This window comes from Apodemus sylvaticus, chromosome 17, assembly GCF_947179515.1.
Source record: "Apodemus sylvaticus chromosome 17, mApoSyl1.1, whole genome shotgun sequence".
Taxonomy (NCBI): domain Eukaryota; kingdom Metazoa; phylum Chordata; class Mammalia; order Rodentia; family Muridae; genus Apodemus; species Apodemus sylvaticus.
This window is the reverse complement of record NC_067488.1, coordinates 57814998-57828835: the sequence shown is the minus strand read 5'-3', so window position 1 is coordinate 57828835 and position 13838 is coordinate 57814998. Positions and strand designations below refer to the sequence as shown.

The 13838-nt window shown below is 46.3% G+C and overlaps 1 protein-coding gene across 5 annotated transcripts in view; it reads right to left on the bottom strand.

Moving 5' to 3' along the window:
* The window catches only part of Ppp6r2 (protein phosphatase 6 regulatory subunit 2), a 66460-nt gene extending 66211 nt beyond the window's left edge, over positions 1-249 (bottom strand). For all 5 annotated transcript variants that reach the window (XM_052161219.1, XM_052161224.1, XM_052161223.1 and 2 more), the window contains exon 1: positions 17-249. The gene's annotated coding sequence lies outside the window, so the exon portion shown is untranslated. The remainder of the gene's footprint in view (positions 1-16) is intronic.
* Positions 250-13838: the final 13589 nt, after the last annotated feature.

The following is a 13838-nucleotide window of genomic DNA, read 5'->3' as shown; positions in this document are numbered from 1 at the left end:
GCGCGGCCGCACTCACCTGCCCCGCAGGCTGGGGGTCGCGGCGACTCCTCCGAGGCCCGAGGGAAGCCAGGACGCTGGCAGAGGTGACGTGCGGACGGCCTGGAGCGGGCCGCACACGCACATGGGCCCGGCCCCGCGGCGCGGCGCCTTCGGACTCGGGCGCAGCCGGCGGGAGGCTCGGGACCCGCTCGGGACCGGCTCGGGGCCGCGGGCGAGATCGCTCCAAAATGGCGGCGGCGGGTGCGTGCGCGCGCGTTCGTGCGCGCGCTCCGGGTCCTCGCTTCCGCGCAGGGCTGCGGGCCGGGTCGGGGCGCGGGCGCGCCACCGGGGGCGGGGCCACCGGGGGAGGCGCGGAACCGCGGCCCAGGTCCAGGGTCTGTTCGGGTTGCGCTGGAACGTCCCGGGGCGTCCCAGTGGTCGAGCTGGCTGTGCTAAATTCTCTGGGCACCATCAGTCGCCGGAGCAGCCGCGCGCAGTGGCCTGCCCAGGTGCGTGCGCTGGTCTCCTCTATGTCCTTTTTTCTGGACAGCCAGCGAACCTACTTGGTTTTGGGGTTTTTGGTTTTTTTGGGGGGGTTTTGGGGGGGTTGGTTTTTTTTTTTTTTTTTTGGTTTTGTTTTGGTTTGGTTTGGTTTTGGTTTTTCGAAACAGGGTTTCTCTGTGTTAACAGGGCCCTGGCTGTCCTGGACTCGCTTTATACACCAGGCTGGCCTCGAACTCACTTCTGTCTCTGCCTCTGCCTCTGTGTTGAGATTAAAGCCATGTGCCATCACGACCCACCCTGCCGTTTTGTTTTGTTTTGTTTTTTCCTGTTGCCCAGGGCTTGTGTACGTCACAGAACGTGTCCATCTAACATGGGTTGAGTTGCGTTCAAATTAAATTCATCTCTAAAATGAGACTGATTTCCGGTGGCTGTGTGAGACGTGGGAAAATATCGAAAATAGAAATGAAACATGTAAGGAATGTGTCGACACATGCTAGCTATGAACTCACCCCCTTTTAGCTGCAAGTTCACTACCGTCGTGCAAAATTATAACCCGGCGTGGGTGGTGCACTTGGGAGACGAAAGCGAGAGGATTACGAGTCCCAGGCAAGCAGAACATTGTCGTTCCGGATGTATTGGCGCACGTCTTTAATACCAGCACTCCAGAGGCAGGGGGATCTCTGCCAGTTCGAGACTCGCCTAGTCTACTCAGCGGGTTCCGGGTCAGCTAGGACTACAGAGTGCAAAAATGTCTTAAGTGGAGAGCATCTGGGCCCTTCAAGTATTTTTTTCCTTTGAAGTGGTGCTACTGTGTTTTTCCCTTCTTTTCAGCAGAGGGCGCCAAAGAGACACTGTTGGGGGAAAGGAAAGCGGTTTGTTTTTGTTTTGTTTCTTGGTTTTGTTTTGTTTTTTCTTCCTCGGTTTAGAAAGCAAAATTGGAGGCATCTGCGTTCGCAGTGTGGTCTCTTGCAGTAGTCCGGATCACAGCTTTTCCTGGATGATCCTGACTGAAAGTGATTCTGGGTAAGATTTACCCGGCGTACAGAAGCAGAACGGGGGCTTGTGCTGAGACACCAAATATGGGAGATGACCCACTAGCCCCACCACCGCAGCAGTGAGCAGGTGCAAGTCTGCCCCTGACCTTTACACTATTTTTATGTCTAGGCCAGAGTTTGTGACTCAGAAGCAGCTCCGGGCACCCTCCTCCCAGACATACACACACACACACACACACACACACACACACACGCACCACCATTCTTGTGGTACTGGTCTGACATATATAAACAAAGGAAACAGTACTGCTGAGCTGTATCTCCAGTCCTTTGGCTCCCCCACCCACTTTTAAAAAAAAAAAAATTGAGCTGGCCATTTAGTACCAACATTTGGGAGATTGAGGCAGGAGAATGAGTAGTTTAAGATTAGCTTTGGCCACATATTGAGTTCAAGGACACCCTGGGCTATTTCGAGCTTCTCTTAAAATCCCTTTTGTTTGTTTTGGGGGCTTGGGGGCGTAAGATTTTGATAAATTGTGCATGCTGGCCTTGAACTTGGGGCATTGTCCTACTCTTTTCACACCCACACTGAATTCATCAGCAAATCTCTTGTTCTTCACATCTATCTCCTACCTGTAAGACCAGTTTCTCTCATGTGGCTGTAAACAGTGTAGATGGGCCCCCTACATTTATCCTGGAGAGCTCCATGCAGGCCCTTCAGCAAGGGGTTCAAAGGGATCCAATTAAAATAAGTCAGATCACATCTCTGACCTCAGGCTTGCTGTCTCGCCCAAGATGAAAGCAAGAATCCTTGCTCTTGCCCACAAAGTTGTTTTTTTTGATGTGATCTCCCTTTATCTGCTCGTATTATTTCACTTAAGTCATGATAACCTCCTGCCCTAGGTCAACTGCTCACACAGTCTCTGTATCTTCTCAGGCATCTCCCCTTTTTATTGCTGTGCTTGCTGACTTGCTTCATAGAGACAGTGCCTCCTCCTCCTCCTCCTCCAGTGAGGGCTTCCCTGACTGCTCTATTTCAAGCCTCAGGCTTACACCATACCAGTTTTATAGCCTTGTCTCTCATTAGGTCTTTCCTCCTTCCCAGTGGTATCACAGGCCAACAGGGAGCCCTGAAAACCACACAGTGATGTCAATGGAGAAAGTCTGATGTGAAAATTATCAATTGCAGGAATATTTTCAAGAAATAAAACTATGTTCAAGAGAGGGGGAGAAATCTAGGAAGACAGTTTCTTCTCCCAACAGGAGTTCATTCTTTCTTAGAGAAGCTTGACTGCATCCTAGTTGAAGAACAGAGACATTCTCTGGGCTGTCCTGGGCTATTCTGGGTAGAACAGCCATGCGCTATAGAATGGAGCTCATAAAGAAATACATCTTTGAGCCAGGCATGGTGGTGCACGCCTGTAATCCCAGCACTCTGGGAGGCAGAGGCAGGCGAATTTCTGAGTTCGAGGCCAGCCTGGTCTATAGAGTGAGTTCCAGGACAGCCAGGGATACACAGAGAAACCCTGTCTCGAAAAACAAACAAACAAACAAAAAAAAATTCTTCCAAAGAACAAGCAAGGATGAGCACGAAGCAGCCACTGGGGCGCCAGTAAGCATGGGTGACTCACTGGGAGTCACCATCAGGGATGGCAGTCCGTGGGAAGTACCAGTACCTGATGAGGGTGAGAAGAATTCGCATCTGTCCCACACCACTGGCAGCTACACAACAGAAGCCAAGGTGGAGGATACACATGAAAAGCCAGAGGTCTCCTCTGTCCTGTCGAAACTTCATATAGTGGGAGGGAGTGGGACTGGATCTGATGTGGGAAGTGGGAAGCTGGATAATCAACTCTGTGGACATCTTTCTGTGCACTGCCAAACCTGACAGTCTGAATTTGACCCATAGGTCCAACATGGTAGAGAGAAGTAACTGCCAGATTGTCATAAATTGTCCTCTGACCTCCACAGGAACCCAGTGGCAGGCAAATACACACACACACACACACACACACACACACACGAATAAAATTAACTTTGAACAATTGTTCTGTACTGTAATCCCTACTCTTTCTCTAACAGTGAGGTTATGTGTACACTTCCAGCGTTATTTCAGTAGCTGGCTACTTTGATTATTCCCCAAGTACAATTGCTATCCCATGGAAAAGTTTCTTATGCTAACATTAAATAGTGACATCATCAGGGGCTGGAGAGATGGCTCAGCGATTAAGAGCACTGACTGCTCTTCCAGAGGTCCTGAGTTCAAATCCCAGCAACCACATGGTGGCTCACAACCATCTGTAATGAGATCCAAAGCCCTCTTCTGGTGTGTCTGAAGACAGCTACAGTGTACTTACATATAATAATAAATCTTAAAAAAAAAATAGTGACATCATCCAACGACTTGTACTTTTTTTTTTTGGTTTTGGGTTTTTTGAGACAGGGTTTCTCTGTGTAGCCCTGACTGTCCTGGAACTCACTCTGTAGACCAGGCTGTCCTCGAACTCAGAAATCTCCCTGCCTCTGTCTCCCAGAGTGCTGGGATTACAGGCGTGTGTCACCACTGCCTGGCCGGCTTGTACTTTTTAAAAGAGGAGGAAAGAATGTGCACAGACATATAAAAAATAATAAATAATACACAGAGCTGCTATATTCCTTGCTTCTGTAATTAGTGATAATAATCAGCATGTGTTGTCTTTAATCAGATGTACACAAAACACCTAGAAGAAAGGCAAGAATTACAAAAGGACCAAAGAGTGAACTCTTTTGCTAAGAGCACTAAGCAAAAAGTTGTTCACCAAAAAAATGGAGAAAGCAAAGCTGTCACACAAAATTAGTGCTGCCTGAGAGCACTGTCAGAACAGGCTAATAGTGGCCTGAGTTGTCCTTCCCTCAAGTAGCCCTGGGTTTCTGTTCTAAGACAGACCCAGGCCCCAAATCTCCAGAAAGGATGAATGCAGGCAGAACCACACTCGCACACACCTAATCAAACTGCTGTGGGCCAAAGACAGAAAAATCATAAAAGTAGCAAGGAAAAAAAGTGACTCACCAACATTAAGGAAAGCAACCATAAAGTTTATAGCTAACGACTCATGCAAAACCACAGACGAGATAAAATACACACTTACGGAGTGTGGAGGAAAAGTAAAACCTGTTAGTGAACAAACTCTATGGCAGAGTAGACTGAGCTCTGTGAGTTAGTGGCCAGCCTGGTCTATAGAGGGAGTTACAGCATAGCCAGGGCTACACAGAGAAGCCCTGTCTCAAAGAAGGAGGAGGAGGAAGAAGAAGAAGACTGGGGAGACAGCTTACTGAGCACAGTGATTACTAGGCAAGCTCGAGGACCTGGGTTCAATCCCAAAATCCCACATAAAAAGCCAGTGGTGGTGGTGCACACCTTTATTCTCAGCATTCTGGAAGAAAAGGCCGACAGAACTCTGAGTTCAAGGCCAGCCTGGTCTACAGAGAGAGTTCTAGGACAGCCAGAAATACACAGAGAAACCCTGTCTTGAGGAGGAGGAAACAAAAAGACAAACCAGGTCTAGTGATTGGGGAATTAACTTAGCAATTAATAGCACTAGCTGCTCTTCCTGAGAACCTGGGGTTGATTTCCCGCAACCCATGCGTCAACCTACAATCACCTGTGATTCCAATTCTGAGGTTGGATACTGGCCTCTCCTCACACACAGTTTTTTGTTTTGTTTTGTCTTTGGAGACAGGATTTTCAATTAAAAAAAAAAAAAAAAAAGGACATGACTGTTCCTAGGTAAAATGGAGGAGAAAGTTTGTTGTAGATAAAAAGGAGAGCATAAAGCCCTGGGCGGTGGTGTGGCACACACTGTAATCCCAGCACTCTGGGAGGCAGAGGCAGGCAGATTTCTGAGTTCGAGGCCAGCCTGGTTTACAGAGTGAGTTCCAGGATAGCCAGGGCTATACAGAGAAACCCTGTCTCGGAGAAAACAAACAAGAGAGAGAGAGAGAGAGAGAGAGAGAGAGAGAGAGAGAGAGAGAGAGAGAGAGAGAGAGAGAGCATAGCCGGAGGCAAAGACACAAAGACTTGGGAAAGTCCAGAGCAGAGGCGACCAGATGGAGCCCAGCCGGTGGGGGGGGGGGGGGGGGGGGAGGAGAGTGAAAGGAGCCAGGTGCAATAACCAGAAGGCCAAAGGTACAGAAAATGACAAGTCACCAAAATGGCCGGACTGTATAGGGAAGAGCCTCTGGGGGAAGGGCAGCCCGTCCCCTGTGCAAGTGAGCTCGGGGGAAGAGGCTTGGGTATGCCAGCTGTACCCTGTAACAGCCGAGACTGGGGAAAAGCTGGAAGTCAGGTCCTCTGGAAGAGCAATCAGTGCTCTTAACCTCTGAGCCATCTCCCCAGCCCTTTATTTTATGTCTTTAAGACACTCTCTCACTGGCCTCACAAACAGGAGGGGCTGGCCGGCCAGCACTGAACCAGCTATCTCCCTCCCAGAACTAAAATTACAAGCACATGCCACCACGCATAACTTTTTTTTTTAGATTTTTTTTTTTAGATTTATTTCATCTTTTATTTCTATGTGCTTGTATTTGCATGCACAAGTCCCTTGGGATGACCTTAGAGCCAGAAAGTGTCAGATTCAGACAGTTGTGAGCTAGCTGGCTATCAGATGTGAATCCTAGGAACTGCAATAATCCTAGGAACTTTGCAAGAAATTCAAGTGCTCTTAACCACTGAACTATCTCTCCACCACCCATCTCCTCTCCTCCCCTCCCCCGGATGATTTTCTGGTGCTCTTTTCTTTGTTTCTAATGTATATTATATTTCACATTATTTATTTTATGTATGAGGGTTCTGCTGCATGTACACCTGCATGCCAGAAGAGAGTATGAAATTCTTTTATAGATAGTTGTGAGCCACCAAGTTGGGTGCTGGGAATTAAGTAAGGACCTCTGGAAGTACAGTGCTCTTAACCCTCACATTTACAAAGGAATCAGTTTTTGACTGAGCTTTCTCTCCATATCTTCCATATCTTCCCATACACACAATTTGTTTGTTTGTTTTGAGATAGGGGTTCTCTGTCCTGGAACTCACTCTAGAATAGGCTGGTCTCAAATTCATATAGATCTGTCTGCCTCTGCCTTCCAAGCGCTGGGGTTAAAGGCCATCACTACCTGCGGACTTTTTTGTTTGTTTGTTTGTTTGTTTTTGGTGTACAAATTAGAACGAAAGAAGTCAAGCTGGGTGTGGTGGAGCATTACCTATCATCCTAGGACTCAGGAGGATAAGGCAGAATGATCACCAGTTGAGACCCTCAAACAAACCTCCTCAAAAATTCCTATGGGGCTGGAGAGATAACACAGAGGTTTGAGTAGGTTTATCCTGCATTGATTCATGTATTTGAATGCCTGGTCATAGGGAGTGGCACTATTAGGAAGTGTGGCCTTGTTGGGAGTAGGTGTGGCCTTGAAGGAGGAAGTGTGTCAATGTGATGGTGAGCTTTGAAGTCTCTTGTGTAAGCTCAAGCTATGCCAGTGTGGGATTCCAGTTTCCTCTTGGCTGCCTTCAGATCAAGATGCAGAACTCTTGGCATCTCCAGCACCATGTCTGCCTGGCTGCTACCATGCTTCCTGCCATGATAACAGGACTGAACCTCTGAACCTGTAAGCCAGCCCCAATTCAATGTTGTCCTTGTGAGAGTTGCCTTGGTTAGGCTGTAGAGATGGCTCAGCGGTTAAGAACACTGTCTGCTCTTCTGAAGGTCCTTAGTTCAAATCCCAGCAACCACATGGTGGCTCACAACCATCTGTAATGAGATCTGATGCTCTCTTCTGGTGTGTCTGAAGACAGCTACAGTGTACTTACATATAATAATAAATAAATCTTTAAAAAAAAAAAAGAGCTGCCTTGGTGTCTCTTCACTTCCCTGTAACCCCCAACACTCATTGTATGTAATTCTTCCAAAGTGCATATGGTCCGTAGAGGTGCTAGAGCAGTGGATCTCAACCTTCCTAATGCTGTGACCCTTTAATACAGGTCTTCGTATTGTGAGGACTCCCAACCATAACATTATTTCATTGCACTTCATAAGTATAATTTTGCCACTGTTATGAGTAATAACAGTATATGAGTAATGTTATCTGATATTTGACCCTGTGAAAGGGTTGTTGGCCCCCAAAGGGGTCTCGACCCCATAGGTTGAACCATTGTCCTAAAGTATACAGGATGGGGAAAGTTAACTGAAGCAGGGAACTTCATATATGCAGATTTCAGGTGATATCCTCAGTTGGGGTGGGATTTCTCAGCTGCTCAGGGACACCATACTGCTGTAGGCCCAATGAACACATTGGTTCACTCAGATGGATGGACTTGAAGGGGATTTCTTCTTTGGCCAGTCTGTAATAGTTAATTGATGTCCATTCAAATCTCCAGGAAAAGACAATATTTACATAGTTTAAAAATTAGAAGCTAGCCAGGTGGTGGTGGTGCACGTCTGTAATCCCAGAACTCTGGGAGGCAGAGCAGGTGGATCTCTGAGTTCGAGGCCAGCCTGGTCTACAGAGTGAGTTCCAGGACAGCCAGGGCTACACAGAGAACCCTGTCTTGAAAAAAAACAAATCCAAAAAACCAAAAAGAAAAAAAAAAAAGAAAAAAATTAGACATCTCTGGGGTGTTATTCCTTGGTCTTCCACATTGGGCATTCTATTTTTATGACATTTTATGAAAATTGAACACTATGGAGACAGGAGGCAGATCATTAGTTGCCTGGGTTAGAAGTGTAAGCAAGGACGGAAGACAGACACAATGGACTTTCAAGGAAGTTACTGTCTTTCAGACTTTTAGATGTCTATTTTACTAGCTATAGTGACTCATGTCTATAATTTCAGACCCTAGAAAGCTGAGGCAGGAGAATCACCACAGTTAGAAGCCAGCCTGGCTCCATAGAACTACTCACTCATACACAAAAGACTGCGTAAAATATGGTTCCTTTTTTTAAAAAAAGTGTTTACCAGGCTGGTGAGATGGCTCAGCAGTTAAGAGCACTGACTGCTCTTCCGAAGGTCCTGAGTTCAAATCCCAGCACCCACATGATGGCTCAATAAGGATGGTTGGCCTTATTGGAGTAGGTGTGGCCTTGGAGGAAGTATGTCACACACAGTAGTGGAATGAGAACCTCTTCCTGACCACCTGCAGAAGACACTCTCCTTCTGCCTGCCTGTTCAGATCAAGATGCAGAACTCTCAGCTCCATCTCCAGAGCCTGGATGCTGCCATGCTTCCCACTAGGGCAGTAACAGACTTAAGTTCTGAACCTGTAAGCCAATTAAATGTTGTCCTTAGAGACTTGTCTTGGTCTGTTCACAGCAATAAAACCCTAACTAAGACACTGCATGTTTAGACAGATATAGATACATATGTGTATCATGTGTGTGCACGGTGCCTGCAGAGGCCAGAAGAGGCCATCAGAACTCCTGAAACTGACGCTACTCCTGTTTGTGAGCTGCCCAGTGGGTTCTGGAACTGAAGCTAGGTTTTCTGCAAGAGTAGCAAGTGCTCCTAACTACTGAATCATCTATTCAGCTCCCTCTGTGTTTCTTTTTTTGTTAAATTCTAGTACAATGTAACACTGTGTATTGTGAAAGCCATCTTGATCATTCAGTGAGGAAGGGCACTTCTGGCTGAGCCTGCATACCTGAGTTTGATTCCTGGATTCCAGATGGAAGGAGAGAATCAGCTCCCAAAAGTTGTCCTCTGACCACCACATATACACCCTAATAGATGCATCCCTCCCTACTAAAGTAAATTAAACATGTAAAAACCTGAGATAACTCAGCAGGTAAGGGGCCCTAGATGTGTTCAATGCCTGGAACCTACATGGAGGAAAGAGAGAAGATGCTTTTTTTTTTTAAGTATTTATTTATTTAATTAGTTTTTTATTTTTATTTTTTGTTTTTTTTCTTCTAGATAGGGTTTCTCTGTGTAGCCCTGGCTGTCCTGGAACTCACTTTTTAGACCAGGCTGGCCTCGAACTCAGAAATCTGCCTGCCTCTGCCTCCCAAGTGCTGGGATTAAGGGCATGCGCCATCACCAACATATTTATTTTTATGGAAGAATACAATGTAGCTGTCTTCAGACACACCGAAAGAAGGCATCAGATCCCATTACAGATGTTTGTGAGCCATCATGTGGTTGCTGGGATTTGAACTCAGGACCTCTGGAAAAGTGGTCAGTGCTCTTAACCACTGAGCCATCTCTCCAGCCAGAAAGAGGATTATTTTGTTTCTTTGTTTGTTTTTGGTTTTGGTTTTTTGAGACAGGGTTTCTCTGTGTAGCCCTGGCTGTCCAGGAATTCACTCTGTAGACCAGGCTGGCCTTGAACTCAGAAATCTGCCTGCCTCTGCCTCCCAAGTGCAGAGATTAAAGGTGTGCGCCACCACAGCCCAGCTCAGAGAGAGGATTCTTGAAAGTTGCTCTCTGACCTCCACATGTGGATTATGTGGCATGAATGTGCACCTACCCTGAATAAACAAAAAGTATGGTGCAAATAAAATCAGACTATTGGTGCCTGGGCATGGAGACAGAGTCATGAGCCTTCTGGGGTGACGGCAACATTTTATATCTTCCTAATTCTTGGGTTACAAATGTTTGTCCATTTGTCAACATACATTGAAGATTCGTGCATTTAATGCAGTAAATCAGAATTACTTACAAAGGAAAAAAAAATCCTGAAAACAAACAGTAGTTTTATTATTATAAGCATGTGCAGCCATACCTGGCCAATTATATGGTTCTTAAAATGAGTGTGTCCATGCCTTTAACTTTTAGATTGACCTAAATGGATCTCCAGGCATGATGGTACATGTCTGTAATTCCCGTACAGGAGAGATTTGGACAGGAGGATTTCGAAACTGAGGTCAGTTTGGACTATGTAGCAAAACCTTATCTCAAAAATTACAAATGAATACATGAATAAATACAAGGTTGTGGTGGCAGCAAGCAATTAATCCCAGCACTCCAGAGGCAGAGGCAGAAACATAAAGATCTCTGTGAGCTTGAGGCTAGCCTGGTCTACAGAGGGAGTTCCAGGACAGCCAGGGCTCCACACAGAGAAACCCTGTCTGGAAACAAAACAAAACAAAATTAGTTGGAGGGGTTGGAGAGATGCCTCAGTGGAAAAGAGCACTTACTATTCTTCCAGAGAGACCAGGGGTTCAGTTCCCAGTGCTGATGTGGTGGCCTACAACCATCTGTAACTCCAGTTCCAGATCTGATACCCTCCTTTTGCCTCTGCAAGCAATAGGTACATACCTGGTACACACACACACACACACACACACACACACATACACATAAAATAATGTTACTTAAAACTTAAAAGATAACGAACTTCAAAACTTCAGGTAACAGTCCTGATTTGTGAATCATGACAGTTACTTGGAGATTAGCTAACTGCACATGCATGGATCACACAACCTCTATCTTTCCCAATTCTAGTCAATAAAGACTCCTACTTGGGGAATACAGACTCGGCACTGACTCTATTTCCACAATTGACTGTCTTGTGAATGATCTTGCCAAACAATGCTGTTGGCAACTGGCATCCTGCAGGTGGACAAAATGGGCGTGGTTCACTTGCGACTGTGCCGTTGGCAGCAGTTTTCTTTTTCTTTCTTTTTTTTGGGGGGGGGGGTTGGATTTGTTCTTTTTTCCGAGACAGGGTTTCTCTGAGTAGCCCTGGCTGTCCTGGAACTCACTTTGTAGACCAGGCTGGCCTCGAACTCAGAAATCTGCCTGCCTCTGCCTCCCAGAATGTTGGAATTACAGGCGTGCGCCACCACTGCCCGGCTAGTTTTCTTATTTATAAAATAATAGCTGTCTTAAATTCAACAATATGTGGTAATTAAAAAAGATAATGATTTTGTAGCTTGTAAGTAACCATAAGCTCATGTCCCTGCTTGGAGCCTTACTTTCGGCAGATGGGCTATAAGTGCATCATTTCTAGGCAACTAGAAGTCAAGTGAAAGACAATAACAACAAAAAAAAGGTGTCTTCACAATCTTTTCCACTTTGAGAAAGTGTGTTCTCTAGAGGTCTTCTCGACTTTCCCATTAAGTCCACATGAATGGAAAAAAAAGCCCCTTGAGGCTTGGAAATTGAAGCTGGGTGTGGTGGTGTATGCTTTTAATCCCATTATTCTGAAGGCAAAGACGGGGGGGGGGGGGGGGGGGGGGAGGGGGGGGATCTTGGTGAGTTCAAGGCCAGCCAGGTCTGCAGAGTAAGTTCAGGTCAACCAGATTACACAGAGAAATCCTGTCTGGAAAAAACAAAGACAAACAAAACAGACTTGGAGATTGTTGCTGAGGCCTGCTCTAAGTAATTTTGGAAGAGGATTTAAAAAATGAAAACAGCAAAATTCCATAGTATGCCAGATAGGATGGCCACTCTACCATCCTCGGTAGCCAGAGTTCTAGACCTTTAGGGATCCTCAAACCAGACTCAGATTTGGCTTTGATCTAGAAAAGAATTTCAAGACTAGCCATTTTTTTTTTTGTTTTTGTTTTTATTTTGTTTTTTGTTTTTGGATTTGTTTTGTTTTTGTTTTTGTTTTTTTTTGGAGACAGGGTTTCTCTATATAGCCCTGGCTGTCCTGGAACTCACTTTGTAGACCAGGCTGGCCTTGAACTCAGAAGTCCACCTGCCTCTGCCTCCCAAGTGCTGGGATTAAAGGTGTGTGCCACCACTGCCCGGCTACTAAGAATATTTTAATACAGGTTTAAGTACAAGGGTTAAGTGAGACAATGAGGCCTGGTAGTGGTGGTGGCACACGCCTTTAACCCCAGTGCTTAGGAGGCAGAGACAGGCAGGTCTCTGAGTCTGAGGCCAGTCTGCTGTTCTTCCAGGGAGCTGGGCCAGGTAGGGCTACACAATGAAACCCTGTCTCACAAAACCAAAAACAGAGAGAAAGACACTCACACTCACTCACACAAACCCTGTCTCACAAAACCAAAAACAGAGAGAAACACACTCACACTCACTCACTCACACATATACACACACCACATAGAGAAATAGACAGACACACACACAGTGCAAGCAAGTGCACTTTGTATGGGTGGTGATGCCTGCCTCTAATCTCAGCAGAGGCAGGCAGAGTTTCAGAAGTTCCAGATGTGCCTGGTCTACATTCCAAACCAGTCAGGACAACATAGAGACCCTGTCTCAAACAAGGGTGTGTGTTAGGAGGGCTCAAAAGAAAGAAAGACACATCCAAGAGCATAGGAGTAGCATTCCCAAGGAGCAAGTAAGACAGAGCCAGAGGTTTGGGCTCCGTAAGGGAGAGTTATAATTGTTTTAGCATTGGTCATCCATCCCCATCTTGATGGGCCTCAGGTTGTATCTCAAAAGATTATTAACACCTCCTCCTCAGTTCTGACTCAGTTCTTCTCAGTTCTGAGAAGGATGGGTGAGATTAGCTCTTTGGAATGCCTTGGATAGCAATTGGATAAAATGAAACTAGGGTTGCCCAAGAGAGCTGGTGTATGTCCTTTCCCTGTAAGCCAGGGGTTCTCATGCAGTACAGATCTATACGTTCAGACACAAATTTGTAAACGTAAAACATTGAGGTATATTAAGACTCATTTTTAGTGTTTGCCTGTGCACCATGCATGTGCGTGCCTGGCACTCTTGGAGGCTAGAAGAGGGCATAAAATCTTCTGGAAGTCCGATTACATTTGTGAGTTGTCATGTGGGTGCTGGAAATAGAACCATCGTTCTCTGGAAGAGCAACCCGTGTCCTTAATCACTGAGCCATCTCTTAGCACCAAACATTGTTTTTCCACACTTTTTTGTGTTGTTTTTCTGTGACAGGGTTTCTGTGTGTCGCCCTGGCTGTCCTGGAAACTCACTCTGTAGACCACGCTGGCTTTGAACTCAAGAGATTCGCCTGCCTTTTGCCTCTAGAGTGCTGAGACTAAAGGCGTGCACCACCACAAACCACTCGTGGTTTTCACACTTTTAAAGTATCTTGAGGTTTGTCTGTAACTGGCTGAGGCGATTGTTCAGCGTGAAAGCTGTCCATGACAAGCGATGACACGCAAAATGAACATTACACTCACTACCGTCGGCCAGGTTGGATACCCCTGGGCGGTGCCCACTACAATTCTATGTAACCCAGACACCCCTGGTAGACACAGCACTACACGCCCAAGTCCCTCGGAATTCACACGCCGGGCAATCAGGAACCGCCCTTTCTCTCCAGCCAGATGCAGAGCCGCACTAGCCGCCTACTGGACGACCCTGGTCACGCAATCTCCATTATCTTGAAGCGCCTCCATCTCTAGACCCCTCTAACCGGCTGGGGCCTTTCTCGCTGGTACATTAGGCGAC